This window comes from Alosa alosa, chromosome 5, assembly GCF_017589495.1.
Source record: "Alosa alosa isolate M-15738 ecotype Scorff River chromosome 5, AALO_Geno_1.1, whole genome shotgun sequence".
Classification (NCBI taxonomy): domain Eukaryota; kingdom Metazoa; phylum Chordata; class Actinopteri; order Clupeiformes; family Clupeidae; genus Alosa; species Alosa alosa.
In genome coordinates this window covers 9,962,720-9,976,860 of record NC_063193.1, presented here as the reverse complement: position 1 = coordinate 9,976,860, position 14,141 = coordinate 9,962,720, and positions in this window count along the sequence as shown.

Sequence of the window (14,141 nt, the reverse complement as noted above, 5' to 3'; positions counted from 1 at the left end):
AGAAGTCACTTCTGTTGCTAGACAACCCTAAACAAATGCTACGTGGTCTGTTTTTAACATCTCTCTAGTTTTATTGCATCGTATTCAGCTCCAAAAGTCGGTTCAGTCCCAATTCGGCCGTGTGTGTGTTTCTGAAAATAAAACAGATAATAAGTACGTGACTACTAAACCACTGCCTATTTAGAGCATGTTACATGCATCACGTAATGACAGTTATCTGAAGAAGTGCGCATTGTAGGCTAAGCTACAAGCTAAGAACAGCGACTTTGCTAACTACACCAAGCATCACATCAGCGTACATGAATTTGATAAAATCCCTTCCCTAGTTTGTAACGTTATACATTAACGTTAAACTCAAAATGTATGTGCTACATAATTCGCAGACATGCTGAATTATGTAGCACATACATTTTGAGTTTAACATTAACAACCCTTTTCCCAGTTTATGAAGTTGTGCGTCTATGAGCAAAGTAGACATATGGTTCTACTTTGCTCATAGACGCACAACTTCATAAACTGTATGATACGTTGCCTTAGACTACGGTAGGCTAATGCAGCTACTGCTAGAGACTAGATAGATAGATACTTTAGTCATCCCCAGACGTGTAACATGAAGTCGTGCATGGATGTGATGTCTCCGTCCTGCAGGCGGTAGCCAGAGCGCTCTCAACTCCGCTGCCATGTGTGAATAAACAAACGCCCCCCCTTCCCCATGTCCCCGGTATAACAATATTGTCGGGTCCTTAGGAGGTATTTGAAATGACCAAATGCAAATGTCATCCGGTGACGTCCCCAGAAAGTCCTGCACCGGACGTCACGCAATAATCAAACGATAACTTGCTCCAGACGTCAATATGGTCACCGGGACGTCCGCTAGAGAACATGACGTTCGGGACCAATCGGGGACGTTGTGAATGTCGGCATGGGTCCGGGGGACGTCCCGTGTTTGTCGGGTATGCTGAGAGTACTTGTAGCATGCGAGGATATCCCCAAACTCTCGGATGCGCATTAAAACTGATCTTTTCTGATCTTTACTTATCCATTGTAGAATGGTTTGAAGGGGCAACATAGAAAAGTTTGAGAAGCCAGGGCCTAAAACATCAACAATTTGGGCAGTAGGCTATTTGGTGGTTGCATGTTAGATCTGAAGTGAATTGGGTCGCGATGGTCTGTCGTTTTTAAAAAGTGGGTCCTCAGAAAAAAAGTTTGGGAAACACTGATCTAGACCATTGTTGATGATTTTTGTACAGCCACAGCATATTTTGTCTTATAGCTATGGCGAAGGTGAAGTGTGGCGTCTGCGCCTTTCGTCTAGTGTTGAGGTGTCGCCCGGTGCTTATGGTCTCCAAAAAACGTAATACTCAAGTGAAGAAAGGGGAGATCGCACACAGGGGCTGAGTAGTTCCAACAGTGTATTTTTCAAAAAGCCGAAAAAACAATTAGGCTACAGGCCACATAAACAAGGGGTAAATGTTTCGGGTCTAGCCATTCATCAGTAGCCTATTCCTTGTACGTGACCATGTACAAGGAATACTGAAACATTTACTCCTTGTTTATGTGGCCTGTAATTGTTTTTTCGGCTTTTTGAAAAATACACTGTTGGAACTACTCAGCCCCTGTGTGCAATCTCCCCTTTCTTCACTTGAGTGTTATAGCTATGAACACATACAATAGCTCGACTTAGAGACTTAATAGAGACTTTAAGCTCTTGGTGGGTGCAAACCGTGTATTTCTACACGCCTCTGTTCCTGAGAAATCCCAAGCTAAACAGTGGCTAGTTTTCATCAAAATCGCTGTTTTTTTTTTTCTAGAAATGGAGATATAACGTCTTTCATGAAATATGAAGTGTTGCCTGTTTGTAGAAAAGGCTTGGACTGTTACGTGCATTTGCCGTGATATTTTCTTTGTTAGATTTATGTATTTCCTGTTTTAGTTTTCTCTCTGCCAGTGCATGCAGTAATGAGCAGACGTGCAAGTTTGGTGCTCCAAGAAAGTATAGTTACTTACCTGTTATTACTGTAGTTATCCTGAGTAATCCAGTCGTTAATATGTGTCGAGTCATTGACGAAAAGTAAGTTTGTATGAAGTTAATATCGAGTGAATCCATACTGGTATGCAAGAAGTTGCTAACGTAGTTAAACTTGCTCTTGCTGTAGTTTCCTTTAAGTAATATAGTGTAACTGTTCTAGGAGATTGTAATATTTCATGTGTTAAGCTTAGGAATTTACTACCTGGTGTTTAGACTGTTGTAAGAACGTAACATCTCCGAACGGAGGAAGAGTCTACATGTGCCGTTAACGTCATTACACAGTACCGTTTTAAGCCGCTAGATGGCAACATTGAGCATGGAATAGTTATAGTCACGAACTAAAGTTCTACTTCCTAATTTGAAGGGAATTCGTGTTGTATGTGTTTCTAGCCTACTATTTCAGCCTGATAAGCATAATAGTGCATTTATGTATGATGAGCTGCAGAAAGATTATTTGCAAGGAATTAGAATCTAAGTTGTATTTGTTCTTTTCTTTCAGACTATATATATGTATGTGATATGTATACATGTGTGTGCATATTGGCAACTGAATATCAATGCTGGAACAATACAGAGTTAAACCCCATCTCTTCTTCGTCATATATTCTGACCGATATACCATCCAGTATAGCGCCACTACCCTGCACCCGAATCAGTGCAACCTTATAACCTCCCCAATATTGGTCCTTCGAACCGCACGCATTATACAAGATGGAGTTGGAAGGAGAGATGTACCCCGATGTGAGACCAAAGCGTCAAACACGACGACCTGCTAGACTGCAAGACTATGAGGTGGACTATACAGGATACCGTCATAGAGACCTGTTACAATTGGGTTTATCATCTCTAAATACAGATAGGGTAGCGTTCAGTCCATGGAACCCCTTCCTGCCACTTCAGACTCACTCTGTTAGCGTCAACGGGGATGCTGCTCACTCTGAGACTCCTCAGTTAGCCCCTGGCCGCCTCCAGAGGAGAGATTTGATTAACAATGCCGTGCCTGAACAAATACCCTCATTCCTGTTGAGCCCACAACGAACCTCCCATTATCTTAAAGAAATGAGGGACATTCAAGACGAGAATAACAAGTTGCTCCAAACCCAACAGGCCTTCCAGTCAGGCATAACTGAGCTTAACCACGCACGTAGCGAGATCAGAGAGCTAATTGAGGTAGCCCGCTCACTGAGAGCCGACATTGGGCAGTCTAATGCCCCAACCTCAAAGTATAGCACCTATAAACCTCTTCAATCCAGTACCCTAGCCTCAAGGAACTTCCCTGTTGGAGTACAAACCGAAGAGGAGGAGGAGGATTGGCCTGATCCCCCATTATGGAACGAACCTGATGTGGACCTGTGTAAAGGTATATATAACCTTAAGTTGGAGGCATCAGAGATAGATTATAGACAACCCTTCTATGTTCCTAAAGACCCTGCCCAAATGCCTCTAAAGCCTCCACCGCCAATACAGCGGCATCTTCAGCATCCAGCCTCTGCTCCTCATACAAGGATGTCCTACCCTGTGCAGGTAAAACATCACCAGCAATTACCTCGCCCTCCAGCACGTCCCACTCAGCCTCTCACACGGCCCTCTCCAGCCTACCCTGGGGGAATGTATTCAACGCCCATCCAGCACCCACTGCCCGCCACCAGGGCACCTGGCACAAGGCCTAGCCTGCCACTGCAGCCCCCTGTCGTCGAGCAAGCATATAGAGGCCCTAGACCCACTATACCTAAATTCATTCACCCAGACCCTAGTGAGTTTGCGAGGCTACGCATAGCTTTAGAGAACCTGCTTCCATATGATTCCACAGAGCTCTTCAGGTATCAAATACTTGTAGACCATCTATAGCTGGATGAAGCTAAACTTATAGCCGATGCCTACCTAAACTCACCAACCCCTTACTCTGACACCATGGCTGCCCTGCATGATAAATTCGGCCAACCTCATCAGCTCGCCTTAAGAAATATAGCCAGTGTTCTAGAAGCCCCTGAAGTCAAGCGTGGTGATACAGCGGCGTTCCAGAAATTCTCCCTCCAGGTGCAGTCACTAGTGGGCCTGCTGCAGACATTGGGCCCTGAAGGGGAGACTATTCTCTATTCCTGTATTGACAAGAAATAGAACACAAATGCATCGAGCTTATAGGGTAAACCAGTCCAATCTCCTACCCGTATCACATCAACCTCAGATTTACCCCATGGATCATATTTCCCCAACACAGCAAAACTAGCACTCCTAAATATGAGATCTCTTTCAAACAAATCATTCTTAATTTATGATCTAATTTGCACACACAACCTTGATTTTTTACTTTTAACTGAGAAATGGTTAGATCAAGCAAACAGTGCTGCTACTCTCATCGAATCAGCTCCCCCAAACTTCAGTTTCTTGAGTGTTACCAGAGCAAATAAAAGAGGTGGGAGGATAGCCACAATTTTCAAGACGTCTTTTCAGTGCAATCAGTCATCATTCGGTGACTTTACTTCATTTGAATATCTGTGTGCATTCATTAAGTCTTCTCCTCAGATTTTATTACTGACAATTTACAGGCCTCCAAAACATTCAGCTAAAGTGTTTTTTTGAAGAGCTAGGTGAACTGCTATCAGTTGTTTGCATAGAGTTTGACTGTCTTATTATATCAGGGGATCTAAACTTGCATGTGGATAATCCTGAAAACAATTATGCCAAGGAATTCATTGCACTAATCGATACTTTCTCCCTAACACAGCATGTACAGGGGCCAACACACTCTCTCGGCCATACCCTCGACCTTGTTATCACAAAGGGTCTCGATGTCTCTACAGCTGTTAAAGACCTGGCCTTATCTGATCATTTCTGCGTGTTCTTTGATGTGTCTATGTCCCCACACACTCAAAACACAGCTATGATGGTAAAAAGGAGAATCATAAATGATCAGACAAGTGCTCTCTTTGAGCAAGCACTTTCACTAAAGTCAAGTCAACTGTCAGACTCTGAAGACTTATTTGATCACTTTAATGCAAAAATGGCAAACATTATGGATGACATTGCTCCATTACAATTCAAGAAAGTTAAGGACAAACAGAAAGCACCATGGAGGCAAAATCCAGCAGTTAAACTTCTAAAAAGAGAGTGTAGGAAGACTGAAAGAAAATGGCGTAAATACAAACTTCAGATCCACTATGAAATCCATAAAGAGATGCTCCGCACATATAACTCTGAAATATGCAAAGCAAGACAGTCTTTCTTTTCTAACATTATCAATAGAAGTTCAAATAACACTCGTATTCTAGTGCTGCCGTGATTAGTCGACTTTATTCGACCATGAAAATTAGTCGACGGCAATTTTTTTAGTCGAAGAGTCGTTTTACTATTGACCGCCTATTTATTTTGGTCTCAAATCGCCTATTTATTTTGGTCTCTAATGTTATATTAATTAACTCTATGTTATTAACTCTTGAAACGTACAATGACTGTCTTTGGATGTCAAACAGGCTAAGACTTTGGCAGTCATGTTTTAAACCCCGCTATGCACTGCACTCAAACTGTACGCCAGCAGCAAAGTTGCGTGCCTTCCTGCTTTCAGCCCAATTCATTATTAGGCAGAGCTAAGTGGGGGGAGCTAAGCTAGTAGGTTACGCTAGTCCAGACTCTGACTAATATAGTATTGTGGAAATTGAAATAAATGAAGTGAAGAGTGTCTCACGTTGACAACGCGAACGGGCGCGGTCATTACTGTAATTCATTCATACTCAAAAAACCAACATGCACGTGATATCAACAATCAAGGTGCTGGCCATTTTCATGGTCAATAAGTCACGAGGCATATTTTTTTTAGAGTTCAAGCCAACTGATAAAGTGAGGTAACCTATGTGGTAAGACACGCAAAGTGCCTGTAGCCTACTTGCTTTGAACATGCTGATGCAAAGTCCTCAACTCCTGTCGCCTTTCAAAGTCCAGCGTTAGTAAACATTAGTAAAGCAGTCCTCTGATGTACATGTTTTCAAAGTTTTTGTGAACAATGTTAGCACTTTAAACACTGGCAGCTTTGAAGTGCATGTATAACAATATAGCATAACAATAATAATTGTGATGTGATATAAGGATAATTTGATGGGGGGTGGGTTCATGTAGGGTTCTATGACCCCAAAGTATGCCATGACCGGGCCTCAGGTCAAAGAAGTTGTCTATGTCCATGGCAACACTTGCATACAAATAAAGTCTATCAAAGGTCTGACATTAGATCTGAAGGTAGCATTTTAAATGGGTGTTTTTTTTTTATACATAATGTTTTTGAACAGTTTACTTACAGTAATACAGCTTCTAACAAAAGATATATATATATATATATATATATATATATATATATATATATATATTATGTTTTCCCTTTAGTTGAATTCAAAATAAAACGGACACAACAAAATAACAAACACTTGATTTTAAAAAAAAATTAGTCGTTTAGATTAGTCGACTAATTGAAAAATTAGTCGAAAGATTAGTCGTTAGAAAATTAGTCGTTAGTGGCAGCACTATCGTATTCTATTTTCAACTGTTGATAAGTTAACAAATCCCCCCTCACAATTAGCGCCTGAACTTCTCTCAACTAATAAATGCAATGAGTTTTCATCTTTTTTTAAAGGTAAAATTGACAAAATCAGACTCAACATATCTGCTCAATTACAAATTCAACAACCTGAACTTCCAGCAACAAACAGAGGGAAACTAAACTTGATGTCAGAGTTCAGCTTGATAGACTACGAAACACTTGAAAAAACGGTACAGAATCTCAGCCCTTCCACATGTGTCTTAGACACTCTGCCTACCAATTTCTTCAAAACTGTTTTTCACCCTCATAGCAGCTGGATGTCCTTCAAATTGTAAATGTATCACTGCTGTCTGGCACTTTTCCTAAGTCACTGAAAACAGCTGTTGTAAGCCACTTCTCAAGAAGAATAACCTGGATGCCTCCATGCTAAACAATTACAGGCCCATATCCAATCTACCTTTCATTGGCAAAATTATTGAAAAAGTAGTCTTTAATCAATTAACCACCTTCCTAACATCAAATGGGTATTTTGATTACTTTCAGTCTGGTTTTCGGGCAAATCACAGCACTGAAACAGCTCTCATTAAAGTTTCCAATGACATACGCCTCAACACAGATTCAGGTAAAACATCAGTCCTAGTGCTACTGGACCTTGTGCAGCATGGAGTGCAGCATTTGACACTGTTGATCACAATATTTTACTACACAGACTAGAACACTGGGTTGGATTTACAGGCATAGTTATCAGCTGGCTAAAATCATATCTACAAGAAAGGGCTTCTTTGTTGCCATCGGAAACTGTACCTCAACACCAACGTCCTTGACCTGTGGTGTTCCCTAGGGTCGATCTTGGGGCCACTATTATTCAACCTCTATATGCTCCCACTTGGACAAATCATTCAAAATAATTTGATTTCATATCATAGCTATGCAGATGACACACAAATTTACTTAGCTCTATCACCAAACAACTATGGTCCTCTTGAATCTATGTGTCAGTGTATAGAACAAATCAACACCTGGATGTCTCAAAATTTTCTTCAGCTGAACAAAGAAAAAACTGAAGTAATTATATTTGGTAAAATGAGTAAAGACTTAGGGTTGCCACTCTCCTTTGACACAAAAGGGTTGAAGGCAAAGGATACTGTTAAAAATCTTGGTGTATTAATTGACAGTGATCTAAATTTCAACAGCCACATGAAAGCGATAACTAAATCAGCTTTTACCACCTCAAAAATATTGTCAAACTCAGAGGGCTGATGTCAAAACATGACTTAGAAAAACTCATTCATGCATTTATCTCCAGCAGGGTTGATTACTGCAATGGACTGTTCACAGGCCTTCCTAAAAAGACTATTAAACAGCTTCAGGTGATACAAAATGCAGCAGCTAGGACTCTAAAAAAACTAAAAGAACTGACCACATTACTCCAATTCTAAGTCCTTGCACTGGCTTCCAGTAAGTCACAGAATTGACTTTAAGGCACTATTGCTTGTTTATAAATCAGTAAATGGAGCAGGACCTAAATACTTGTCAGACATGCTTCAGCAGTACACACCTTCTCGTCCTCTCAGGTCCCAGGTGAAAAACCCGCTAGTAAAACCTACAGTTAGAACTAAACATGGTGAGCTATGCTGCTCAGCTGTGGGAACCAACTTTTGGATGACATTAAAAGGCCCCAACTGTAGCCAGTTTTAAATCTAGACTTAAGACCAAACTGTTCTCAGACGCTTTTGCTAACTGTGCCGAAGTTACAAATTCTGAATCTGCCCTCGATAACTATTCTACTTTGTCTTTATTACTTTTTTTACTACTTTTGCCTTTGTTTTGCTTTTACTAATTATTCTTTATTTTTAAATGATTTTACCTTTGTGTTTTATGTTTTCTTTTTATTATGATCTTTACCTTTAACCATTCCTTTGACTATATTGCCCTTCTATGCTTTTATTTGTTATTATTGTTTGGTTTTGTTTATGTTAAGCACATTGAATGACCTCTGTGTATGAAATGTGCTATATAAATAAACTTGACTTGACTTGACTTGAGACTGAACTCATCTGTGGCTCACACGTAGCTCGACTCTTGAGTAAACTTCCACCAGAACAGCGAGCTGATTTTCGCCGCCATCATTTCCGCAGCCCAAGCCACTCACACTCTGTATGATCTATCAGAATGGCTACGCCATTTAATCGCGGGTGTCAGGGTTTGACAGTCAAGCCAGCTGCTAAAGGCGGAAAAGAAAGGCAAGGCACAAAGGTTGATGGTCGCCACACGAGAAACAAGCAGTGACGGTCCTACACGGTGCTGAGAGGGTTTTTGAGTCCACGCCTTCATCACACCGGGAGAGTTCAGTGAAGAAGAAAGAAAGGCCAAAGCCTACTGTGCATACTGTGAGAGTACAGAGCACTACCTTAGTCAATGCAGTGATGTCGCCAAACTCTCCAAAGACCAGCTTAAAGAGTGGGATCCAGGTTATGCCGCTGCTGGCGCTTGCAGTACAAACTCATCAAGCAGCTCAGTGTACATTAAAGAAACCTTGCAACCTCTGCCAAGGGAACACCTCCTGGCTCTCCACGAGATAAACACAAGAACAGAAAGAGGTAGCAAAGACCTGGCAGTTAAGGAAGAGAGCTGTCTGACGAGCTCCCCTGCCGAGGCCCTGTACCTAGACCGACCTGGAACTGGCAAAAGAATCATGCTAAAGGTAGTCCCAGTGCTCGTGCATTATGGAGAGAAGACCCTAGACACCTTTGCAATCCTTGACGACGGATCGGAGAGAACAATGTTGTTGCCAGCTGCAGCCAAGTCTATCGGCATAAAGGGATCCCCTGAAGCTATCCCATTATGCACTGTGCGTCAGGACATCCAGGTACTTCACGGACACACTGTGTCTTTCCGTGTCTCCTCGGCTGCTACCCCTCAAACCAGCTATAAGATCGAGGGTGCCTTTACAGCCAGCCGTCTCAGCCTAGCTCAACACAGCTATCCTATTGATCGCCTTCAGCTAAAGTTTAAACATCTCCGAGGCCTTCCCTTACCTGCCTTCAAAGAAGCAACGCCATCCCTCCTGATTGGCTCTGACCAGCCCCACCTGATAACGCCTGTCGAACCCGTCAGACTGGGCCCTCCGGATGGTCCTGCAGCTGTCCACACTAGGCTTGGGTGGACTCTCCAAGGCCCCATCCAGTTCATGGGGTGGCCACCACACGCTGCACAGTGTCTGTTCACCTCTGGCCCACCACTGACGGACGAGTTGTTCAAGCACGTCGAACGGCTGTGGAAAGTGGACATAGTGCCTCACCAGCGGGAGAAAGAGGTGACCAGGTCAAAGCAGGATAAACAGGCCATCGCACTGCTTGAAGCCAAGACCATCCGCACTGAAGTCGATGGGGTCCTCAGGTACGCCACGCCACTGCTGGGCCACGCGGCTATGTCACAGCTGTACGCACCCAAGGAGTCAGTTCTGCCTATGCTACGCAGCACAGAGAGGCGTCTCCTGAGAAACCCAGAACAAGCAGATGCCTACAAGATAGAGATGCACAAACTAATCGAAGCAGGTGTGGTTAGGGAAGTCACTCAAGAGAGCCCCCCTAAAGAAAGCTGGTACATCCCCCATCACCTCGTCACACACAATGGAAAAAATCGCCTTGTCTTCAACTGCTCTCACCAGTACCTGGAGCAGACTCTGAACCAGTACCTCCTTCCTGGTCCTGCACTCGGCGCCTCCTTGCTGGGTGTCCTGGTTAGATTTCGTGAGCAGCCTGTAGCCGTTAGTGGAGACATCAAGGGGATGTTTCATCAGGTACGCCTCCTGCCTGATGATCGTCCCCTGCTGAGGTTCCTGTGGCGTGACCTGAAAGCTGATGAGCCCCCCAAAGTGTTCGAGTGGCAGGTTTTGCCGTTCGGTACCACCTGCAGCCCTTGCTGTGCCACATATGCTCTGCAACGCCACGTCATCGATCACAGCAAGCCTGACAACGACCTGAGATTCTCTGTGGAGAACTGCTTCTACGTTGACAGCTGCCTGCAGAGTGTGCGCACCACAGCGGAGGCTAGGCTGCTGGTGGACCGGCTCCGGGACTTGCTGTCCTCTGCTGGCTTCCAACTGTGTCAGTGGGCCTGCAACGATCCGAGTGTCCTGAGACACTTACCTCAAGATGCCAGATCAAAGAGCTTAGATCTGTGGCTCGCTCAAGATAAGACCAACCCACTGGAATCAACCCTCGGCCTCAGCTGGAACTGGCAGACAGATTCCTTAGGCTACAAACATCGGCCAGTGGTGTATAAGACACCTACCCTGAGGAACATTTATAAAGTCGTAGCTACACAGTATGACCCCTTAGGTTATCTGTTGCCTTTCTCCACCCGGGCTAAGCTCATCATCCGGCAGCTGTGGGACAAGCAACGCGGCTGGGATGACTCCAATCTGCCCTCTGAGCTCCTGCAAGCCTGGTCCAGCTGGGAGGCTGAGCTGAAGTTACTGCCTCATGTCGCCTTCCCTCGTGCGTATGTGCCAACTGATGTAAAACTAGAGGGGGTCACCCGCGAAGTGCACATCTTCGCAGACGCATCAGAGCAGGCGTATGGAGCCGTGGCATATATGAGAACCGAGGACGCTGACAGCCACATACACCTGGCCTTCATCCTCGCCCGCTCACGGGTAGCTCCAAGACGCCAGCCGCACAGCTGGCTCGTGTCCTGGAGAGGGAACTCACCCTGAAAGTGGCCCGTACGGTGTTGTGGTCGGACTCCACTACAGTATTAACCTGGCTACACTCCCAGTCTTGTCGGTATAAAGTGTTTGTCGGAGCGAGAGTAGCTGAGATACAAGAATTAACAGACGTAGACTCAGCGAATAACCCCGCCGATGACTTGACGAGAGGAAAGCCCCTTGAAGCCCTCATTGAGCCAAACCGATGGTCACAAGGACCTCCGTTCATGCTCCAGAGCCCTGACACCTGGCCTGAGTGGCCCAGCACTGAACCGCCTGAGGACAAGACAGAGCTCCGCAAGGTTGCCTTCTGTGGAGTAACAGTCACCTCACCTGAAACGACTAGCAAAGACGGTAAAGAGTTTGGGACATGGCAAGAGCTCATGGACACCACCGCTCAAGAGCTCCAGCCTCTCAGCTCCACCCCCAGTGCTGCTGAGTATCGACAAGCAGAGGTAACCGCCCTCCAGAGAGCTCAACAGCAGTCCTTTCCTGAGGACTACCCACTTCTAGCTGCAGGGAAACCTGTCCTGTCAAGGAGCTCCTGAAATTCTACAGGCCTTATTTACCCTAGCGGATGTATCCTGAAATGGACAAGTCTACAGGCCATTATAAGAGTGCGGGGAGGGTCATCAATGGTGGGGTTCCACAACGCTTTGTGCAGAAGGGCAGCCCGGATGTTACACTGCACCCTATTGTCCTGGCGTAGATTGCTTTGGTCCCATGTCAGTGAAAGTAGGCAGACGCCAAGAGAAGCGCTGGGGAATTATATTCAAGTGTTTAACCACCAGGGCAGTACACTTGGATCTCCTCAGTAATATGGACACTGATGCCTACCTGATGGCCCTGAGGCGATTCATCGCCAGAAGAGGAAGTCCTGCCAAATTGTGGTCTGATAGAGGGACTAATTTTAAAGGAGGAGAGAGGGAACTGAAGGAAGCCTTTGCCAACATGGTACCAGCCCTACAGACACAGCTCGCCAAAGGATCAAGTTCTGCTTTAACCCACCTGCAGCCCCACACTTCGGCGGAGTGTGGGAAAGAGAAGTCCGTTCAGTTAAGTCTGCACTCTACACCTGTGTGGGGTCCCAACCTGTTCCTGAGGAAGTGTTACTCACCGTTCTCCTAGAAGTGGAAGCTATCCTCAACTCAAAGCCACTGGGTTACGTGTCTGCTGACATTGCAGATATTGACCCCGTGACCCCAAACAGCCTGCTCATGGGGCAGCCTGATGGATCGCTTCCCCAAGTGGTCTACCCAGAGACCGAGAGTCGTCAAAGATGGCGGCATTCACAGGTACTGGCGGATCACTTCTGGTCCCGATTCATCAGGGAATACCTACCCAGCCTGCAGACCAGACAGAAATGGCAGGCATCACCTCCTGAGCTCCTGGAGAAAGCAGTGGTCCTGATGGTGGACCCTCAGCAACCTCGGGCCCTGTGGCCCATTGGACGTGTGACCAAGGTTCATCGCAGTGATGATGGGTGCATCAGATCAGCTGATGTGAACATCAAAGGTCATGTGTACACCCGTCCAGTCGCCCGGCTGGTGATGTTGCCAGCTCTGCCATCAGGGGAGGATGATGTTCCGACCTCCGGCCCCCTGATACTGACTGACAAGCCTTTAGTAGTAGCAAATGTGCCTTACACATTTGGGGGCGGCTGTAGAAAAGGCTTGGACTGTTACGTGCATTTGCCGCGATATATCATTTGTCGCGATATTTTCTTTGTTAGATTTACGTATTTCCTGTTTTAGTTTTCTCTCTGCCAGTGCCTGCAGTAATGAGCAGACGTGCAAGTTTGGTGCTCCAAGAAAGTATAGTTACTTACCTGTTATTACTGTATTTATCCTGAGTAATCCAGTCGTTAATATGTGTTGAGTCATTGACGAAAAGTAAGTTTGTATGAAGTTAATATCGAGTGAATCCATACTGGTATGCAAGAAGTTGCTAAGATAGTTAAACTTGCTCTTGCTGTAGTTTCCTTGAAGTAATATAGTGTAACTGTTCTAGGAGATTGTAATATTTCATGTGTTAAGCTTAGGAATTTACCACCTGGTGTTTAGACTGTTGTAAGAACGTAGCATCTCCGAACGGAGGAAAAGAGTCTACATGTGCCGTTAACATCATTACACAGTACCGTTTTAAGCCGCTAGATGGCAACATTGACCATGGAATAGTTATAGTCACGAACTAAAGTTCTACTTCCTAATTTGAAGGGAATTCGTGTTGTATGTGTTTCTAGCCTACTATTTCAGCCTGATAAGCATAATAGTGCATTTATGTATGATGAGCTGCAGAAAGATTATTTGCAAGGAATTAGAATCTAAGTTGTATTTGTTCTTTTCTTTCAGACTATATATATGTATGTGTTATGTATACATGTGTGTGCATATTGGCAACTGAATATCAATGCTGGAACAATACAGAGTTAAACCCCATCTCTTCTTCGTCATATATTCTGACCGATATACCATCCAGTTTAGCGCCACTACCCTACACCCGAATCAGTGCAACCTTATAACCTCCCCAATACTGTTACTTACTTGTGTGAACTTTCCGGGAAGTGATCAGCGAGACCTGGCGAGACTGCCACCTAGTGATAGACCCACGAAAATGGCCTGGTTTTGACCTGACGTACATGCGTCACTGATTCGACCCAAAGCTGCAACCGAAGTTATGTGAAAAATGTCCAGATAAAATGTCCAGATTGTGCGCTTTCATGAGTTTCACGATCGTCATATATTTCATTTCCATTCATCACAGAGTTCCCAAAATCACATATCAGGTGTGTTAGAGTGTCTAGTTTCGTAATTTAAAAAAAAAGCTAAAAACGTAATATTACGTTTTTGGCACTCAACGCATGGGAAGGAAAAGGC